At 39.2% G+C, this 22,384-nt stretch overlaps 1 long non-coding RNA gene across 1 annotated transcript in view; it reads left to right on the top strand.

Moving 5' to 3' along the window:
* The first annotated feature begins 4,648 nt into the window (after window positions 1-4,648).
* Window positions 4,649-22,384, top strand: part of LOC120441717 — an 89,102-nt gene continuing 71,366 nt past the window's right edge. Inside the window, exons 1-3 of the long non-coding RNA XR_005614223.1 lie at window positions 4,649-4,684; window positions 14,798-14,832; window positions 15,137-15,204. This is a non-coding gene — a long non-coding RNA (uncharacterized LOC120441717). The remainder of the gene's footprint in view (window positions 4,685-14,797; window positions 14,833-15,136; window positions 15,205-22,384) is intronic.

The raw sequence follows: 22,384 nt of genomic DNA, 5'->3' as shown, positions 1-22,384 counted from the left end.
TGCAAACATTGTCGGATCTGCCGTGGTACAATGGGACTTCTGCTCATGAACCTGTGTGCACAGCGTCTGCAAATCGGCGCTGTACTGAAGTAACTTCATCTTTACACAAAACTGTAAGCTGTTATCTGTGAAGCTTGAGCGGTGTTTGTTTTTACCATAGTTCATGGTGGAGAATGGGTGCTCTTCTGAGTTTTGCTCTCTGTAGCTATATGAATGGCAAACTACACTGAATAGCAGCGGCATAGGCACACATAAAATTTCTTCTGAAATTTTCGCTTTCTAGTTATTATTATTATTCTCCAGTTTCCGCCTGAAATTTTGCAGCGAATCTCGCCCGCAGTTTTGAGACAAGCTTCATATATGTTACCTCATTTTGTGCGGCTGGATCAGGAATGGTGTGCTATGACTTTTGGTGTTTATAACTATTATAGTTTTTTAAATATTAATATTTTAGTGAAAATTTTCCCGCGCCTCTCTGCCTAACAGTTTTGACAATAGGGTTATATGTTAGATCATTTTGTGCGGCTGGAGCTGGACTAGTATGGTATACACTTTTGGTGTTCATGACTTTTATAGTTTTTGAAATATTTAGATTTTAGTGCAAATTTAGGCCAATTTCCATAGAAACAGACTTTATTTGTGGTGGGTTGGCTCTCTCTAGTGGTATACCGGGAGTAGTACGGCCGAAATCTGTATGCTTGTTTTTAAACTCAATATCCCATAATGCATAGCACGCCTCTGCCGAGTTCAACAATGGCGGACACCTCTTCGCTTTTAAACGTCTTTTATTCGTGTTTCTAGGTCACAAAATGAACTTTTAAGATATTTTCAGGCGAGAATGTAGGTGTGTAAACTTCAAATATCTGCTCGTTTTGTCAAAACATCCCATATTATATCTGGACGATGTTGCCGGCTAACTAGCTAGCGTGGCTAGCGCCGCTTCAGCTAGCGCCGCTCGATGTGGAAATAATAACTGAGTTGTTTGGTCTTGGCTAACGCGCAGCTACAACAGAGAGCAGCTATCTACCGGTGTGTGTCAGAAAAACATGCGGGAACGAGACATAGGAGGCGGCGGGGACCGCCGATCGACCGGTGGTAGATCGTGGATCAGGCAAACCTAAGGCAGGAGCGTGAGGTGAACTGAATTTCAGGTAAGAAGTTATGAATTGCACAGGAGTTTCTATAGAGCTGTGTGCGCGCTAAGTTACTGACGTTGAACTTTATTTTATTCATAACGGTTAGTCCGTAGAGTTGCCGTACAAACGGAATCGCCCCACATTCAGAGAAAATATTACGATTTATTCTGTCGTTATGAAGCCTCCCTGTCATTCTCTGGCCTGTTGCAACTTCAATCGTGAAACTGATCAACGATCGGCTTTTTCGCTCTTGTTTATCGCGCTAAACAACAGCAGCACGTTTAAGCTTGATCAGCTGTTGTTAGAATTCATTTGATTTTAATTTTGCGGCTGGTCCAAACCAGGAGATGTCCTTACTGAATCATCAGAGCTGAACTGGTGATGGAGAAACAGGTTTACCCTTTACAGGGCTCGCTAGCCCGACGTCCCGGGCTAGCGATTTTTCCAATCGGGCTACCAAAATCCATCTCAGCCCTGCCCGTCGGGCTATCATGGGAGGGAAAGATATGTCAATGCTTTTGCATTCTTTTCGCAAATGTAGCTGAGTAATTATGTCATCGGCATCGATGAGCCACTGTCAATATGTGACACATTGAAATCGCGTTTGAATTTGGCGCTTGTTTTTGCTTTCACTTTCACTTTGCGCTAACTGTGTGTAGAGAGCGACAGCACTAATTGGTAAGTCACAGATTAATTGCACACCAATTCCTCTGACATCGTCTTATCAATCGTTAGCTTACTATCAAACATGACAAGTGAAATCTCCTGCAGCAAGCTTAAACGTGATAGAGGCTGATTACGCAGAGAATTGCTGATCGTTATGTAAGTATGCATGTAAGAGCAGATGGATTTAAGCAGGTATTTTAGTTCTGCAGAGCCAAACAAGAGAGGTCAGGGTGAAGAAGGGCAGCCAAAGAAAAGCCAACCACAAAACGGAAAAGTTATGACAAATCAGACTATGAGGGAAAAAGAAAGCGCAGCTTTATGGTTTCATGGACTAAAGAATTTATGTGGCTGGAATACGACGAGCTAAATAACCTCATGTTCTGCCGGGTGTGTTGTGAGTTTCCCTCGATTTCTGAGTCGACAAGCGCCTTTGTTACTGGGACCAGTCATTTTAAGAAAGACCCCATCAGAACCCATGACAAATGCAAGAAATGCATTATTGCCCAGTCTGCAATATCTTTCCCAGAACAAACACCAATTGCAAAAAGCATACTAAAAATAAACCAAGCACAACAAGAAGTCCTGAAAATCTGTTTAGAACAGCCTACTATGTTGCAAAGAGTGAACTACCACTGGCAAAATTTAGCAGTCTTTGCAAACTTCAAAAAGCAAATGGCCTAGATCTTGGTTGCACTTGCCTCTTACCTGTGATTTCAGTGGAAATGTCAAAAATAAGGATCTGACACAGACTGATTCCTGTTGTACAGTTCTTACAAGTTCATAGAAATTTGTTCAATTAGAACCAAATATTTGAGTTGATGATTGAAATTGTTGTTGTAATTTGTGTTTTTAATATTTTTAGATTGATGTTTTGTTTCCTTTACAATATTATACTTTAATGTATAATATTGTAAAGGAAACAAAACATCAATCAAAATTGTCCTCTTTTTTTTTTTATTCGGCTACTTAAATTTATTACCAAAAACTGAAGAGTGCCTCCCGAAGGGCTACCAGGGATTTTGAAATTTTGCGAGCCCTGCTTTAGGTGACATGAATGAGTTGAAGGAAGTTATGAACTGTTTCTCAGAGACAAATAAACACCCAGCTCCTGTTTTTGTGTAGCTGACAGCTGGTAACTGTGCAGGGGCGGATCTAGCAAAGCTTTTGCCAGGGGCCAGGTAGGGCATTAACAGGAAAGGGGACACAAAGATATACTTTTCTTTCTTACTCTCGTATAAAATATTTAGCTTTTTATTAAATAGTTATCTGCATCTTACAACCAAAGTTTGTATAATAATACACAAGATTGGCTGTAGACCATTGTTAATCATTTACTGTGTAAAATAACAAAAACAAAAAGTAAATGCAAAAGTGCATAAATATTTATTTTACGTGTTTGATGTGTGTGGCGGGCGTGGTCTGCAGTGCCGCTGCAGGGAGGTGGACCCACGGGCGTAAAGTCTGTGCTCTTTCGGCTGTTTTTGGGTGTGTGTCGGGCTGTCAGTTGAAAAGCTACAGCCGGCTGTGTGGGTACACCAAGCATGTGTGAAAAGTGGTCCATAACGTAATGCTTCAAAGAGTGTTCATGCAAACATTGTCGGGTCTGCCGTGGTACAATGGGACTTCTGCTCATGAACCTGTGTGCACAGCATCTGCAAATCGGGGCTGTGCAAAGTCACTTCATCTTTACCCAAAACTGTAAGCTGTCATCTGTGAGGCGCGAGCGGTGTTTGTTTTACCATAGTTCACGGTGGAGAATGGCTGCTCTTCTGAGTTTTGCTCTCTGTAGCCGTATGAATGTCAAACTACACTGATTCGCAGCGGCATAGGCACACATAAAATTTCTTCTGAAATTTTCGCTTTCTAGTTATTATTATTATTCTTCAGTTTCCGCCTGAAATTTTGCAGCTTAAACTCGCCCGCAGTTTTGAGACAAGCTTCATATATGTTACCTCATTTTGTGCGGCTGGATCAGGAATGGTGTGCTATGACTTTTGGTGTTTATAACTATTATAGTTTTTAAATATTAATATTTTAGTGAAAATTTTCCCGCTTCTCTGCCAAACAGTTTTGAAAATAGGGTTACATATGTTAGATCATTTTGTGCGGCTGGAGCTGGACTAGTATGGTATACACTTTTGGTGTTTATGACTTTTATAGTTTTTGAAATATTTAGATTTTAGTGCAAATTTAGGCCAATTTCCATAGAAACAGACTTTATTTGTGGTGGGTTGGCTCTCTCTAGTGGCATACCGGGAGTAGTACGGCTGAAAATCTGTATGCTTGTTACAAAACTCCATATCCCATAATTCATAGCACCCTCTGCCGAGTTCAACAATGGCGGACACCACTTCGTTTATATGTCTTTTATTCGTGTTTCTAGGTCACAAAATACACTTTTAAGATATTTTCAGGCGAGAATGTAGGTGTGTAAACTTCAAATATCTGCTCGTTTTATCAAGACATCCCATATTAGCGACAATTCTCTTAAGTGTTGCTGATAGCCGGCTAGCTAGCTAGCGCCGCTAGCTTAGCTAGCTAGCGCCCCTTCGTGAAAAACCACCCAGGCTTGGCTGATAGTGAGGTGGCTAAAATTTGTTTAATCGCCTGATCGCTCGGCAAGGATCTGTGTCTTAGCTGGACTTATTTTTCGTTTATATGGGCTGATGATGCTGGTCGATGTGGAAAAAATAACTGAGTTGTTTGGTGGTGGAGCTACAACAGAGGGCAGCTATCCACCGGTGTGTGACAGAAAGGACATGCCGCGAACGAGACATACAAGGCGGTGAGGCTACCGCCGATCGTCCGGTGTTTGCTAACGCGGAGGTCAATCGTGGATCAGGGAAAGCGAAGGCAGGAGCGTGAGGTGAACTGAATTTCAGGTAAGAAGTTATGACCTGCACTCTATTTGGGTCAGATATAAACCGAGTTTAGGTGTAGTTTATTTAGCAACAGTTCTCTTACGTGTTGCTGATAGCCGGCTGGCTAGCTAGCTAGCGCCGCTTAGCTTAGCTAGCTAGCGCGGCTAGCGACCCTTCGTGAAAAAACCACCCAGGCTTGGCTGATAGTGAGGTGGCTAAAATTTGTTTAATCGCCCGATCGCCGGCAAGGGTCTGTGTCTTAGCTGGACTTATTTTTCGTTTATATGGGCCGATGATGCTGGTCGATGTGGAAAAAATAAGTGAGTTGTTTGGTGGTGGAGCTAGCCGGAGCTACAACAGAGGGCAGCTATCCACCGGTGTGTGACAGAAAGGACATGCCGCGAACCACACATAGGAGGTGGGGCAGGCGACCGCCGATCGACCGGTGGTTGCTAACCTGGAGGTCAATCGTGGATCAGGGAAAGCGAAGGTGGTTGCTAACCTGGAGGTCAATCATGGATCAGGAAAGCGAAGGCAGGAGCTGAGGGTGAACTGAATTTCAGGTAAGAAGTTATGAACTGCACTCTATTTGGGTCAGATATAAACAGAGTTTAGGTGTAGTTTATTTTCGTTGTGCTGACCTTTTACAATCGTACTGCATGCTAGCTAGCACGACAGCTGTGTCTTGTGGTAAGTTACTGAGGTTTAACTTTATTATATTCATAAGGGTTGGTTCGTCAGAGTTGCCGTACAAACGGAATCGTCCCACATTCAGAGAAAACATTACGATTTATTCTGTCGTTACTGAAGCCTCCCCTGTCATTCTCTCGCCAGTTGCAACTTCACTCATGAAACTGATCAACGATCGGCTTTTCGCTCTTGTTTATCGCGCTAAAGAACAGCAGCACGTTTAAGCTTGATCAGCTGTTGTTAGAATTAATTTGATTTTAATTTCTAGTATCAGCTGATGTTTTCTGGAGCCACAGCTGAAAAAAAGGGAAGTTATGAACTGTTTTTAAGAGACAAATACAGGGAGTGCAGAATTATTAGGCAAGTTGTATTTTGAGGAATAATTTTATTATTGAACAACAACCATGTTCTCAATGAACCCAAAAACACATTAATATCAAAGCTGAATGTTTTCGGAAGTAGTTTTTAGTTTGTGTTTAGTTTTAGCTATTTTAGGGGATATCTGTGTGTGCAGGTGACTATTACTGTGCATAATTATTAGGCAACTTAACAAAAACAAATATATACCCATTTCAATTATTTATTTTTACCAGTGAAACCAATATAACATCTCCACATTCACAAATATACATTTCTGACATTCAAAACAAAACCAAAGCAAATCAGCGACCAATATAGCCACCTTTCTTTGCAAGGACACTCAAAAGCCTGCCATCCATGGATTCTGTCAGTGTTTTGATCTGTTCACCATCAACATTGCGTGCAGCAGCAACCACAGCCTCCCAGACACTGTTCAGAGAGGTGTATTGTTTTCCTCCTTGTAAATCTCACATTTGATGATGGACCACAGGTTCTCAATGGGTTCAGATCAGGTGAACAAGGAGGCCATGTCATTAGTTTTCTTCTTTTTATACCCTTTCTTGCCAGCCACGCTGTGGAGTACTTGGACGCGTGTGATGGAGCATTGTCCTGCATGAAAATCATGTTTTTCTTGAAGGATGCAGACTTCTTCCTGTACCACTGCTTGAAGAAGGTGTCTTCCAGAAACTGGCAGTAGCACTGTGAGTTGAGCTTGACTCCATCCTCAACCCGAAAAGGCCCCACAAGCTCATCTTTGATGATACCAGCCCAAACCAGTACTCCACCTCCACCTTGCTGGCATCTGAGTGGGACTGGAGCTCTCTGCCCTTTACCAATCCAGCCACGGGCCCATCCATCTGGCCCATCAAGACTCACTCTCATTTCATCAGTCCATAAAACCTTAGAAAATCAGTCTTGAGATATTTCTTGGCCCAGTCTTGACGTTTCAGCTTGTGTGTCTTGTTCAGTGGTGGTCGTCTTTCAGCCTTTCTTACCTTGGCCATGTCTCTGAGTATTGCACACCTTGTGCTTTTGGGCACCCAGTGATGTTGCAGCTCTGAAATATGGCCAAACTGGTGGCAAGTGGCATCTTGGCAGCTGCACGCTTGACTTTTCTCAGTTCATGGGCAGTTATTTTGCGCCTTGGTTTTTCCACACGCTTCTTGCGACCCTGTTGACTATTTTGAATGAAACGCTTGATTGTTCGATGATCACGCTTCAGAAGCTTTGCAATTTTAAGACTGCTGCATCCCTCTGCAAGATATCTCACTATTTTTGACTTTTCTGAGCCTGTCAAGTCCTTCTTTTGACCCATTTTGCCAAAGGAAAGGAAGTTGCCTAATAATTATGCACACCTGATATAGGGTGTTGATGTCATTAGACCACACCCCTTCTCATTACAGAGATGCACATCACCTAATATGCTTAATTGGTAGTAGGCTTTCGAGCCTATACAGCTTGGAGTAAGACAACATGCATGAAGAGGATGATGTGGACAAAATACTCATTTGCCTAATAATTCTGCACTCACTGTAAACACCAAGCTCCTTTTTGTGTAGCTGACAGCTGGTAACTGTGCAGGGGCGGATCTAGCAAAGCTTTTGCCAGGGGCCAGGTAGGGCATTAACAGAGAAAGGTGGACATAAAGATATACTTTTCTTTCTTACTCTCATATAAAATATTTAGCTTTTATTAAATGCTTATCCGAATCTTACAACCAAAGTTTGTATAATAATACACAAGGTTGGCTGTAGACCATTGTTCATCATTCAGAACACTGTGTAAAAATAACAAAAACAAAAAGTGAATGCAAAAGTGCATATATATTTATTTTATGTGTTTGATGTGTGTGTCGGGCGTGGTCTGCAGTGCCGCTGCAGGGGAGGTGGACCCACGGGTGTAAAGTCTGTGCTCTCTTGGCTGTTTTTGGGTGTGTGTTGGGCTATGAGTTGAAAAGCTACAGCTGCCTGTGTGGGTACACCAACCATGTGTGAAAAGTGGTCCATAACATAATGCTTCAAAGCGTGTTCATGCAAACATTGTTGGGTCTGCCGTGGTACAATGGGACTTCTGCTCATGAACCTGTGTGCACAGCGTCTGCAAATCGGGGCTGTACAAAGTCACTTCATCTTTACCCAAAACTGTAAGCTGTCATCTGTGAGGCGCGAGCGGTGTTTGTTTTTATCATAATTCATGGTGGAGAATGGCTGCTCTGCTGAGTTTTGCTCTCTGTAGCTGTATGAATGGCAAACTACACTGATTACCAGCGGCATAGGCACACATAAAATTTCTTCTGAAATTTTCCCTTTCTAGTTTTATTTTGTTGTCTTTATCTGCAACACCTTAAAGGCCAGTCTGTGAAAATATTGTCGGACATAAACCGGTCCGTGGCGCAAAAAAGGTTGGGGACCCCTGCTGTAAATGACAACAAAGAAGAACTTAAGGAGAAGACATATGATAATCAACAGAAATAACATTTCTAACTTAAAACTAAATTTCAGAATTAAAATGAAAAACATTAAAAACAAAAATATAACATTTAAAAGACGTAATTAAGCAAATATCACAAATAAATCTGGATGTAGGGATCCTTAGATTCAAGAACTTAATTTATACTTGCGGTCAAAGGAGTTTTCAGCTCAATGTCGGTATGCAGTGTGCTCTTTTGCAGACATTTTGTTAATTACTTCTTTATATACGCACACAAAAAAATCTGCCATATGGGGCACCAGAAAAATATGGTAAAATAATGGAAATTTGCCACGTCATGTAAAAATACACAAATTTTCCATATTAAAATTGCAAAAATAATTTGTCACTTTAAAATAACATTGAATGTTTTATTTCAACAAATTTCTATATGAAATTACCTAATATGCTCAAACCCTGTTGTAATATAATTAATCATTACTGATTTAACAAAAGTCAGCTCAACTTGCAATTCCTATTCAACATTTTTGCATTTTTTTCAAAGCATTTGGTGTACAAATTACCGCATTTCGAGTAACATTAACTTATCAGATTTTACTTACGATAATACTGATATCTGCTTTGACAAAGGATTCGTGCTTTGAGGGGGAAGATGCAGCCTCCGTTGATGCTCATATCAAGGTGCTAAATGATCAGCACAAGAAGCTACATCCTGACACAGCACTGGTGAAAGACCGCATGACAAAAACCTTTGCATGGAGACGTCGAGAGGTAGCTGAAGGAATGTGTACAGTGGACCTATTAAGTTTTTATCACTGACAAAACACACAGCATACTGCCAGTACTATTTATAATCAGTTTTTACAATTTTTACCATATTTACATGATCATTTTAGCATTTTTTTAATTTAAACATTCATTATGATAATGACAGCTGAATTCAATAAACTACCTAATTTTTTGTAACTGTGTTTATTGAATTTTAAACTTTACACTGACACCAAGATTAAACAAGACAAAACCAACATAATACAACAAAACAAAACAAACAAAACAAAACAAACAGACAAACAAACAACCCGGCTCATGAATACAAAGAAATAAATAGAAAATCCAGACATTTTAATTATAAGATACGATTAACAATACATATATGTAAAATAGCAGTGATCTGCTTGCATTACACCAGGGCCTATGAGAAAATAGCAGAGATATCCAGACCAACATATGCCATAAATGGGTCCCATATTTTATGAAACTTTTTGTCCCTACTATGTAGCCTACATGTTAAGAAATCTAATGACACATATTCCAATACCGTCCGGTGCCACTGAGTTTTAGATGGGGCCGTGTCCGTGATCCAGTTCAAGAGGACACATTTCCTTGCACAGAATGTTAACAGCGCATAGAGCTGCTTTCCAAACTTCCCCCTGATTAATAAACTACCTTAACTACTAAGACCTGTCTATCCATTAAACATTCATGTACACCATATCAACGCAATAACCAGTACTGCAACTAGTGATTTTGAATTTTAGTCAACAGCTCAAACTATGATACACATGGCATTGCATGGTTAAGAACAGTAAACAGAAAATATGTCTGACATCTGACATGATGGAACAGGTGAGCTGTGATTTTATGTGTTGTAGCTCACCTGTTTCAGCAGCTTAGTTCTGCATTTTGCTCTTCTATGTGTTGGGAATGGCTGGCAGTTATTAGTACTTGCAGTACAGCGCTCTGGTTTTAATAAAGTCAAACAAATGAAATCAACAATTTCAATTTTATTTCCTGTATAATTTTGTCAGCATTTATCATAATTTGCAGAAGGTGAACCCCAACGCAGATTCGATAAACAAATGGTAAAGCTTTTATTTATAAGTCCAGAAAGTACAAACTCCAGATAAACCATAAGCTTAAACAGGCATACAGCAGGGAATAACAAAGTTCTCTAAAGAAAGTACAAGGAGCACACAAGAGAAGTCAAACTGATGCCATGACAAACACTAGGTGTACGGGTTGTACTTCAGCATATATGCAAGGTAAAGTTCACAGGAGAGGACACAATGGAACAACGCAGCACTGGGAGTAGTACATTTCAGGTTGGCAGTATTTTCACTTTAGCACATATGCAAGCCTGTGCATCAACATATAGAAAGAGGACTAAGTTCACTAGGTTGCCATCACTATGCCAACATTAATAAATGAGGCCCAATGTTTTGCATTGTCTAAAAAGCTCTCTTCTTGCATATTTAAAAGAAATTCCATCTTATAATATTAATAAGCTTCACAGCTTTTGAGCAAAATTTAGCACTTCAAATTGATAATCTCTGTTTGTTTTTTAGTTGACTGCGCAGACCCTTAATAAATAAATGTCTCTGTGCTGGTAGCACTGCAGAAAAGAAACTGTGTTTGGAAATAAGTCTGACTTTTCCTTTCTGGGATGCTCTTCACAACAAGTGTTTGTTGGTTCCAGAAGAGAAATGTTTTTTGTCATTACTAAATGATAAATATTATGAAATGAAGGCAAAGTAATGCATACAGTGTAGGGAGTAGAAGCAGTTTGTACATAAGACTGAAGTGTATTTTAGTGCTAATTGTCTCAGCCACTTCAGGGCTCTGATTACCAACTGGTCCTTCTGAGGGAGCCAAGTGCATCTTCAGGCTGATTGCATCTCACAAGAGATGACTGTGTCCTGAGATCATGAGACTGCCGCTCACAGTGCTTTGAAGGTGTTTTATTAAAAACATCAAGGGAATGGTATGCATACCTAGGATCAAAACTTACAAAAGTCCCCTTTAAGATGAAAGTAAGTGAAAGCGAAAGTGACCATGGAAGAGGGCACTTCTTCAGTCAGCTACATGCCTGGGCATTTAGACACTAAAAAGATGTTTGCACAATGTGAACACTTGTACATGTGCATATCAACAGGACTGCAGTGTATATTTAGTTGTATAGCATTTTATCCGTACCTGCTACCTGTAGAGTCTGACAGTTACAAACATCCCCTTTGCATATGTTGCTTAATCCCTTTTAGAGACCTGCTATAAAACAATGTGTATTTTCATCACTGGAATGAACGCTGATACCTGATTAGTGTTTTTGTGACTTTTATATTATAAAGATGGTTTAAGTTCAAGTTTTACTCTAAAGACTTAGGGTAGAGTATTGTTTTCCCCCTGCTTTACCACTCTGAGCTCTGTAAACTAAAGTTTATGGGCTAAGTCACTCATTAATCCTTGAGTTAGCCTTGAGTTTAGTTCTTTCTATGTTTTGAGTTTTTCTTGTCTTTGCGGTTTATCGTTTGTTCTCCATCAGGTTGTGTCCTTATGTCCCTTGCTCTACAGGTCCTCGCCTCCCTTTTCTCTTCCCATGTTCCCCTCGTGTTTCAGTCATGTCTCCCCTGTCTGTCATGTGTGTTCATGTATGTTCTCCCCAGCCCGTCATGTCTCTCTCTCTCTCTCCTTGTCCCTCACGCCCTCGAGTTCTAGTCCTGTTGTTGTCTTCTGTCTCCTGTGTCACAGTCCCAGTGTCGAGCTGTGCGTCTAGTCCAGGGGTGGGCAATCTCAGTCCACGAGGGCCGGTGTCCCTGCAGGTTTTAGATCTCACCTTGGGTCAACACACCTGAATCACATGATTAGTTCGTTACGAGGCCTCTGGAGAACTTCAGAACATGTTGAGGAGCTAATTTAGCCATTTAAATCAGCTGTGTTGGTTCGAGGACACATCTAAAACCTGCAGGGACACCGGCCCTCGTGGACTGAGATTGCCCACCCCTGGTCTAGTCTGTTTCCTGTTTTATGTTGACAGTCTCACGTCCTGTGTTCAGTTTTGCTTCCTCCTGTGTCATTATGTTTATTCTCCCCAGCTGGGTTCCCCGTTTGTTTCCACTTCCCTCGTCACCCTCATGTGTATTTATTGTGTGAGTTTCCCTGTGTTCATCGTCAGACCATCTCTTCATGTCCCAGTTCCGAGGAGTTCCATCCCATATGGAAAAGATATATATAAATTTTATAAAGTTTGTATCTGTCTTGTGTGAAACTTGTATGAAAAGCATACAAGAGTGAAAACAGATATAAGATCCCTTGAAAAATTATATAAATGAAACGTGTATGTTTTGGATACTTACTAAAACAATATATGTAAGTAATGAGAAAGTGGCCACTTTCATGAGTAAATCATATAAGCCTTATATGATTCACTATATGAAGTAGGCCACATGTTATGCTAGTCTTTTATAAGTTTTTACTATTTCTTTTCCATATGGGATGTCTCTCGGTTCCACATTCCATGTATAATGTTCTTAGCTTTTAGTTTCTTCCCAGTTTAGTTAGCCCTCATGGTCACCTTTTGCCTTTGTTTTGTGCCTGCTCTTCAGCCTAAATAAAACAGCTCACCCTTGGTTACATTTCAGTTTGTTTCCACGGTTTGTTTCATCCTCACTTAGAAACACACAATCTGCCGCCTGCGATCGTGACAGTTTAGCCTCCCTGATGTGATAGAAGAAGTTTCTTGTGATTAAGTTGCCACCTCTGTGGTAGATGTTGTATTACTTCCTGTTTTTCTCTTGTGGATTTCCATTGGTGTGACTTGTTTTGTTATTGTATTAATTAATTTCAGTTGTGTCCTGTTACCCTGATGTTTACACTTCAGAGGTTGTTTGGTTTCGGCGACGTGTATTCAACAGCAGTTCTCTCCATATTTAATGTACACTCATATACTCAGTCGTTAGGGTGCACCAGTTTGTGGCCTAGCATGTTTTGGGGCTTGAAAGCCATTGATTTGGTCTTTAGGGAAAATGCATCTCAGCTGTTTTAATACTCCTGACACATAAGGGATCACTAAAGGATTTTGCTTAGGCAGCGGTCTTCTCTCCTGGAATGCCTGGAGCATTATTTGGTGCCTTCCTAGCTTGGACAAATGTCATATTTACTCAGGGTCTCACTGATATGATGTTATTCTGCTTCGTGGCCTCTGTGTCAGTGGGGATGTGGTATGCTGTGTTTTGTAGTGTCCTGATAACACTGGATCACACTAGGTGTCATCAAGATGCTACAGCACAGAGCAAACACCATCCCCACAGACAGTGTTGATATCTGTTGAAATGTTTGAAATATTATATATAACGACACATGCCACTAAGAAACTAACTCAATTTATGTTTGCTCCATGTGGTGCTAAAAAGTACCACATTTTTTAATTCATGTTTTCTTCAGTCTATGGTGGTGACTTTACTTTCAGACTTGTTGAGCAAACATCTCTGTGTTTCCCTCAGAAAGTGAAGCTGCCAGAATGCAATTCTGGATTGTTTTGTGAATCGCATCATTCACAGAAGAATATAATCAATAAAATAGTTAAGACGTCATAAATATCTAACTCAATTCAATTTTATTTTTATATAATCACAAGAACTGTTGCCTCAAGGAGCTTTATATTGTAAGGTAAAGACAATAATACATAGAAAACAACAACAATTAAACAAACCCACCTGATAACAACTGAAAGGAGTGAAGAAAGACACTCAGTACATTATGTGAAGCCCACAGCAGTCCAGGCCTATTGCAGCACAACTAAGTGAAGGTTCAGAGTCACCTGTTTGAGCTGTTACTATGTGCTTTATAAAAAAAGGAAAATTTTAAGCCTGATCTTAAAGGTAAAGAAGGTGCCTGTCTCCCGAATCCAAACTGGGAGCTGGTTCCACAGAAGAGGGGCCTGGGAACACCCTAGGAAGTCTATGAGCAAGGTGCTGTATTGGGCTGATATGATACTATGAGGTCTTTAAGAAAAGATAGAGCCTGATTATTCAATGTGTATATGAGGAGCTGGTTTTAAATTCAATTCTGGGTTTAACAGGAAGCCAATGAAGGGAAGCCAGTGTAGGAGAAATCTGCTCTCTCTTTCTAGTCCCTCTCAGTTCTCTCACGGCAGCATTTTTGTTCAACTGAAGGCTTTTCAGGGAATTTTTAGAAAAGCCTGATAATAAAGAATTACAGTAGTCCAGCCTAGAAGTAATAAATGCATGAACTAGTTTTTCAGCATCACTCTGTGACAGGATATTTCTAATTTTAGCCAAACTGTGCAAGAAAGCAGTGTTACGTATTTGTATAATATGCATACTGAAGAACGAGTCTCCTTTCCAAGCACTAACCAGGCCCGAACCTGCTTAATTTCCGAGCTCAGACAAGGTGTGTTGAGCCTGTTATGGCCGCAAGCCATACCGTACGTTAATATAAGGACTAAACTTAACTATTAAACTTAAAACATAATGATTTATTTACTTCTATCAGCACTTATTTATTTTAAAAAGCATAGCATGTTTTTAACAAAAGATGAACTAATCATTTATAATCAGCAAGATAAATAGTGTTGCTAGGCTTACCCACAGTTTAATAAAGTTGGGAACTTGCAGTTACGTGTTTGCTGTTTGAGAAACAGACGTTGGTTGCTGTTCTTACATTAGGAATAATGAATATATCAACAGAAGAGAGGCCTAGGACTTTATCTCAGTGTGTGTGTACCTTGTTTAACTTTGATGACTGCGCAGAACGCTTCCATTTGCAAATTGGATAAGGTTATACAAAGTCTGAAATGGAGGGAAAAATAATAGGAGTAAAATGAAAAGCAAGCTGATACAAGTCTCCATTTGCTTCAAGGTCGCACCTTGCTTAGACTCCACTCGAAGGGGAAGGTAAGATAACCTATAATTTCTGCTTTTTGTTCTGTTTCCGATTTCTGGTGCCATCCATCTTCAGCCAGAAGTGATTCATTACAGCTTTGAGTAAAAATTACATCTCTTCTAACTTGTTTAGGGTTAATCAGTCATTCGAGTTTTATTCCGTATTCACCCCGCTTTTTTTGCTTAGAGTGAGCAAAGACATTTATAATCAGTGAACAACTTGTTATCATTAATTGCATCTTGATAATTTTTTTACAAACTCATCATTCTTCTTAGGGGTATTGCTCATCAATTTGCCATCTGTTTTCCACCACAGAGACTATGTGTGTTGCCACCACAAGGACAACCCTGGGAGAACCTATTTCAGAGCTGTTTTTTGGGGGGGTAAGTATCTACTCTGTCGACATAAACTAGTGATGGTAATGGCAATGAATTTCTTATCTGACTAAATAAGAAAAAAAATTAAACTGAATGGTCTAAAATTAAGAAACAGAGTTTTTGACCTTAAACAATTCTTAAATGTAATTTGATATCTAAATGAAAGCATTAATCACATTACTCAGTAACACATCATGCACCTGAACTGTGCAGCACCTCACACAGTGCATTATCAACATTGCATATTATACTCCAAATAACCAGCAAAGAAAAAAACACCGTTACTGCAAAAATCTGACAAATTAACATCTGAAAGATGAATAAACTGCAACTAAAAAGTGCCGTGCATTATGGAACGGTGCATGCTGTTTGAAAATTCGTGGCAACCTGTTGAGACTTTCCCAAACTATCCGAGAGATACAAGCTCTCCAATGTTTCCGGGAAACTGCTGCTGAAACTGAACAACGAAAGTGGAAGTTGAACATTTACGCCTGAATCAGAGAAATCAAAACAAAGATGATAATATAGGGCTATAGGTTAAAGCGTTTTGTTTTTGTGTATGTGCAATAACTAGATCACCATTGGTTCATCTTCCTGCCTTCATTGGGGATGAGGCTGCTAGTCTATTCTTTATGTCACTTCTGCTTTCCCAGTCAGTCAGTCAGTCTGTACAGCATACACTACCTTGTTAAGTTTGTGTTTAGGAGTTTTGTCTTTGGGATGAACCAGTGTGTGTCTGAGTGTGTTGCTGGGTCTGAAGTGAACTGGGATGTCGTGCTGATCGTGGGGCGATCGTGGCTCAAGAGTTGGGAGTTCGTCTTGTAATCGGAAGGTTGCCGGTTCGAGCCCCGGCTCGGACAGTCTCGGTCGCTGTGTCCTTGGGCAAGACACTTCACCCGTTGCCTACTGGTGGTGGTCAGAGGGCCCGGTGGCGCCAGTGTCCGGCAGCCTCGCCTCTGTCAGTGCACCCCAGGGTGGCTGTGGCTACAACGTAGCTGCCATCACCAGTGTGTGAATGTGTCTGTGAATGGGTGGATGACTGGATATGTAAAGCGCTTTGGGGTCCTTAGGGACTAGTAAAGCGCTATATAAATACAGGCCATTTAAAATGTTTCTTACTCAAACTCTATATTTCAAAGGTTTATTTTTGTTTTGGAGTTATGTTCCAGCTACATGTTAGATTAATTATCTCTACTCTTAACTCTAGACAGTTTGCCAGATCCCCGTTAGATCTGAAACAGGTTTGATTTCATGAGATTTAAAACAGCATTGTGAGTTTTACACTGAATGACTGAGATGAATAGTGTTCCCCAAAACTTTAGCGAAACTATCAGGATTTATTTACACCTGACATTTGACTGTTACACCAAGGATCACTCCAAACATTGGAGTAAGACTGACATAAAGATATAAATGTAGGCTGGCAATGTGCATTAAGGATGAGTGTGGGGTGTATTCCATAATAAATGAACATGAATGCCTCATCAAATGCTGGGGAATCTCTTTCTTTATTTAAGAGATATCTGGTGTGCAGAGAAGGTATTTCAGCCAAATGAGGAACTGGAAAAATATGTAACACAGCCGGTTGTTTGGCAAGAGTTTCACTAGTTAAAATCCCCTGATATCTGATAATTGAAGAAGTATTTGACAATCGTTATTCAGTTCAGTTTTGTAACCGTTTCTTTCTTGGTTAGAGCAAAACTGCAGTTGATGGGTGGCTGTGGAAATCTCTTAGGTGTTAAAGCAAGCTGCAGATTATTACATAATTGGCAAGAGAAAATTAGCAGCAGAGAGGAAGCACATTGAGGTTTCATGTGCTTTTGCAGTTATCAGCTTCTAGCAAATGGCAGCTGGATATTATGTGTACATGCCAAGAATGCATTTATTTTTAATAATCAGATATAAATCCATGCAGGGATTGTTTAGAGACATACTCACTGCAGCTACAATATTATTTAATACCCCAAAGCTTCTATCAAAGGCACCGCTTTTGTGTATGTGTTTTGGCACAGAGGAAATCTGATAACAACAGATTTACATGTCTGTAAATTACTCTTTTTAAAATGCTTTTCTTAATGCATTTTGTCAGCTGTATCTTTCCTGCTTTAAATTTCTTTTTCCTTTGAAAACTTGCAACTTATTTCTCTTTGGAATAGTAAAAACAGCATAAAATATAGAGATTGCTATAGGAATACAGGCAACAACAGCACTTGCATTAATAAAAAATGTGTTTTATTACTTTTCATTACTCTGCTTTCTTTAGTGTTGCACTACAATGCCGAGGAAACCAAAACAAGGAATTAACCACATGGAAATTTGTAGGAAGCAGGAAAAGTCTTCAACTGGAATGTAGTGAATGACGCAATAAAACCAAAAAAAAGTGATCACAGCTGCAGTAAACAGTTTGGACCTGACTAATAAATAATTATACGACAGCAGCTGATTTCTGCACTGTCATATATTTGTAATAGGTTAGTGAAAAATGTTTTCCTTTTTCTCTGATAACTCTATAATAGTTTTAGAACGTGTCCAAAAATATGAGGTGTTTTTTATGAAGTAGGTCCAAATCCTGTTACTGTGGTACATCAGTGGGCCATGGTCTCAATTTTTTAGCTTTAAATTACTGTCTTTATTTTTGTAAAACACTAAAACTGACATTGAACTGTTCTGTGAGCAACAATATTTCAAGCGGAACAGACCACGATGCAGTTTCTTTGTAAAACTCACCCATGGAAATGTTTTCACTCGTCTTCTTTGTACTTATTTTGTATGTATTTTTTAGGAAATGAGAAAATATATAATCAGAAATAATTGTAGTAAACAAAACAGTGTGTGCAACCGGTGATTTCCAGGTCATACAAATGTAATGCTTGAGAGGTGGCACTGTGCAAGAGTTTATACATCATTTTGTCATGAATCTATAACAAATGGAGAAAGATGCATTCTGACTAGTGCTGTCAAAATTAACGCAGATTAAGCCGTCATCATGATTAACGTGATAAAAAAAATGAACGCAATTAACGCATTTGGAGTGCAGAATGACTCAAAATCCTTTAAATGTTTCTGTCAATGCATTTCGGGCAGTTTGTCCAAGTAGAGTTACCATTGCACATGTGCAAATGGGCAGCTGATCTGTAGTGACGGGCAGCTGAGCCAATCAACTCCTTATGGAAGATGATAAACACACATTGGCCCTCTCGATGGGGAAAAAAAACCAAGACGGAACAGTCGACCGACATAAAGTATTATGCACATTGTGCAAGAAGGAATTTTCTTTTCACCGAAGCACTTCCAGCTTAAAATATCACATTGATGCAAAGCATACGTTAGTCGGGGATGCTGCTAGCACTTTGGCTAACGCGTCACCCAGCTTGGACAAACCACTCACGGAGCATCGGGGACTCAGTAAGTCGACCTCCGACATATTGACACAATTGCCAAGTGGACTGGAACAAACTGCTGAGCTATTAATATCATTTTTTGCTAACATGAATATTCAAGCTGTTAAGTAAACATGTTAAGTGTGCATATTTTCCCTTTCTTCGAGTCTGTTTGCTCATACAAAATGAAATGTGATTAATATAGATTAAAAATGAATGATATTTAATCGTGATTAATCAAAATTAATCCACAGTAACCCTGTGATGAATCTGATTAAACATTTTAATTGTTTGAGACCACTAATATATATTATATATTAGAGTATACTTATCTATTAGTATAAAGTTTTTTTAAAAAGTTGTATTTCACAGGAGAGAACCTGTGTTAAAAGACTGAAGAAAACATTTAAGCATTTAACATTCTTTGTATTTATTCTGCATTTACTTCATTATATTGCATAAATGTCTGTTACAAGCTTAAATATAAAGTTGAAAAAATGTAATTGCAGCCAGGCTATTGGTCAAGTAATTGCGATTAATTGCAGAAAATTGTGTGATTAATTAGCTATTTTTTTTACAAATCTACTGACAGCACTAATTCTGACCCTTACTTACTTAATGTCTTAAGTTTTAGCATCAAATATATTTCAAGTACAAGTGTAAAGGGTATGTACTCATTTTACAGAATCATATACATGATATAATTTGATCAAAATAATTCATTAATGTTATTTTTTTAATGACTTAAATGCTGGGTAGCATTTAAGTCATGCTGGGTAGTTGAAGTTGGGTAGCTTCAACTAGAATAATAATATATTTATAGATCCATAACTTTAAAACAAAAGACTTCAAATTAATAGTGTGAAGCAGAATATTCCACAACTGCTCCTTATTGCTGTCATCCATGGTGTGGGACACTGTGACATTATTAGTACAGTTATACTGATTAACAAACAAAGCAAAGTTCCAACTATTATTATTTTTTATTATTATTTTACTTTTGCAGATTTTATTTGATTTATTTTAATGTCTTTGGAACATTACAGTCCATAAATGTCTCACTTGAAAATGTGACATGCAGGCTGTGTTCAAGTAGCACGTCCTGTCAATGAGCCAACTCAGCCCCGTGAATGAATAAGTGATCTGGAGCTTAATACTGCATTACTTACTACATCAAAATATCTCTAAAAGAGGCTTCTTTTCTCATCTTTAGTGACACGTGTTGTTAACAGCTTTCCTCTCCCATGTTACAGCTTCACAAATGGTGGCTCTTAAGATGCCCCATTAGACTCAGGAGTGTATGGGTGTGTACAGAGTATGTCTGACTGACATCTCCCTCACGCTCCTGCAAGCTTCGCTGCATCTGTCAGGCTGGCACAAATTACACCTTTTATCATTCTTACTGGTACAAGGAGCATGGGTGTAATTAGCCAGAAAAACTAAATTCACCTGTGAGAACACCTGTGCTTTAACACGGAGGCACACTGAACCACAATCCACCTGCATGCATTTTTTATTCAGGTTAATCTTATAATTAAAGCCTAATGTCAGCAATATTTCTGCTGAAATCAGGATTAAACATTCTTTATTTATTCATTTGTGTATCATGCTGTTCGTTTCCAAAGCTTTCAGCTCAGCAGGATTATGACACGGTCAGTGGTCTATAGACTATAACATTTGAACGTGCTTTACTTAAAGACGTGAACTCAGAATGGGGAAGAAAGGTGATTGTTAGTGTCACACGACCTGGTCTGACCATTTTAAAAACTGCTGATCTGCTGGGATTTTTCCACAAAACTATTTCTAGTTTTTCCCAAGAATGGTCATAAAAAGAAAAAATTGTGAGCAGCTTTTCTGGAAAAGGCAAAAGTGCCTTATTAATGCCAGAAGTCAGAGATGCCAGACTGCTTCAAGCTGACAGGAAAGTGACAGTAACTGAAATAACCACTCGTTATAACCAAGTTATGCAAAAGAGCGTCTCTGAATGCACAACTTATTGAACCATGTAGCAGATGAGCTACGACAACAGAAAAGCTGGCCTGCTCGATTTCTGCTGCGCATTTGGATGGTAGGGTCAGAAACCTCTGATACATGGATCCATCCTGTTTTGTATCAGAGGTTTAGGTTACTGATGGTGACGTAAAACGTTGTTGGGATAATTCCTTGGCAGACTTTGGGCCCTTCATACCAGTTAATGATTGTTTAAATTGTTGCTCAGTTTCCATCCCTTTATGACCACAGAGTGCTGCAATGGCTGATAACAGCAGAAAAACTCCCCATTTAGCAAATCAAACTAGCTTCTTTAAAATCAAATGACCTCTACAATATAAGATCTCAATCCAATAGATAACTTTTAGGATGTGGTAGAATGGGAGAGTCATACATGTGCAGCTGACAAATCTGCAACAGCTAATTGATGCTTTTACCTCACTGTGGGACTAAACCTCAGAGAAATGTTTCCAGCACCTTGTTGAATCTGTGCCATGAAGAATTGTGGATGTTCAACAGGCAAAAGAAGGTCAGGTACTAACAAGTTTGAACTAATTAAGTGGCTGGTAAATATAAATGCATTCAAAAAACCCTTAGGTTTATTTCAAATTCTGAAAATGTCTCTGTAAAAAATGTTTTTTTCAGAATTTGAAATATCAGTGCAAGCCCCATGAATTTGGATAGTTTGTTAGAAACAGAATAACTGTACTTTGACTTGAGTTTTCCTATAATTCAGCTAATTTTATAGGAAATAAACTTGTTTTTGCCTTCTTGAATAGTACAAAAATGAGTTCTTCGTTTTTTCATTGCTAAGTAACGTACACTCACAAAAACTGGTTATATTAACATGTAAACAGTTCAGAACATGAACACTGACCAGGAATCACTGATCACTGGTCTCAGTAATTGTTATTAGCAACATCTTTACACTTTGTGCTCTTTGCAAAACAAAACATAACATGTTATTGCATATCCACATAAATCAAAGTGTAAACCAGCATGAGTGAAAAAATGATCACAGGATTACTAAATTAAGCATTTGAAGTTAATGATTAAATCTTGCAGAAGTGTTCCAAACTACATTATTAAATATTATGAAACAAGTATGCACAACTCTACCATGGGAAGTGAGAACTGGTTCTCTACAAGAACTGGTTCCCAGTAGTCCAATTCCTTGGAATTGTGAGTCTGCTTGCCTCTCGATCCCACTCATCGGATCCACTTGCAGCTGATTCCAGTTCTTGTGTCATAGAAAGAAAATGGCAGCACAGACAAAGCCATGCTGTCAGCTTTGTGTTCCTACATGAATACTAAGAGAAGGATCACATGTGAGTCCTCATTAGATTAGGAATTGTGTTGGTGTGCAGGACTGTAGGTTTGTATTGTTAATTAACAATGAGTTTGAGGTCATTTTAAAGAGTAACAAGAAGGCAATGCAACAAGTAGTATAATGCATTCCTCTCTCCTGGGAGTAATTAAGTACTTTTAAGAAACATTCTGTTCTGTGTAATAGATTACTTTTTTTGAATAACAACCCCAAAACTGATCACAACAAAGAGAGGAAAACCAACATGCACGAACATTTCACCACACAGCATGAAATTAATTTGAATAAATGTAAAGTCTTTGATATGCTGCATGGAGATAGTGGTGAGTCTCAAAGCGGGGCCAATGAGAATCGATAATGGAATCAGAATCATTCAATTCTTATCAATCCCCATCCCTACTTACTATGTAAGTACAGTACAGATAATCCAGTTTATGTGAGTGAACTGCCAAAGCTGGTATAAATTAAGCACTGCCCTTTCCAAAGCCCT

Source organism: Oreochromis aureus, linkage group 9, assembly GCF_013358895.1.
Source record: "Oreochromis aureus strain Israel breed Guangdong linkage group 9, ZZ_aureus, whole genome shotgun sequence".
Taxonomy (NCBI): Eukaryota; Metazoa; Chordata; class Actinopteri; order Cichliformes; family Cichlidae; genus Oreochromis; species Oreochromis aureus.
This window is presented reverse-complemented; position numbering and strand designations above follow the sequence as displayed.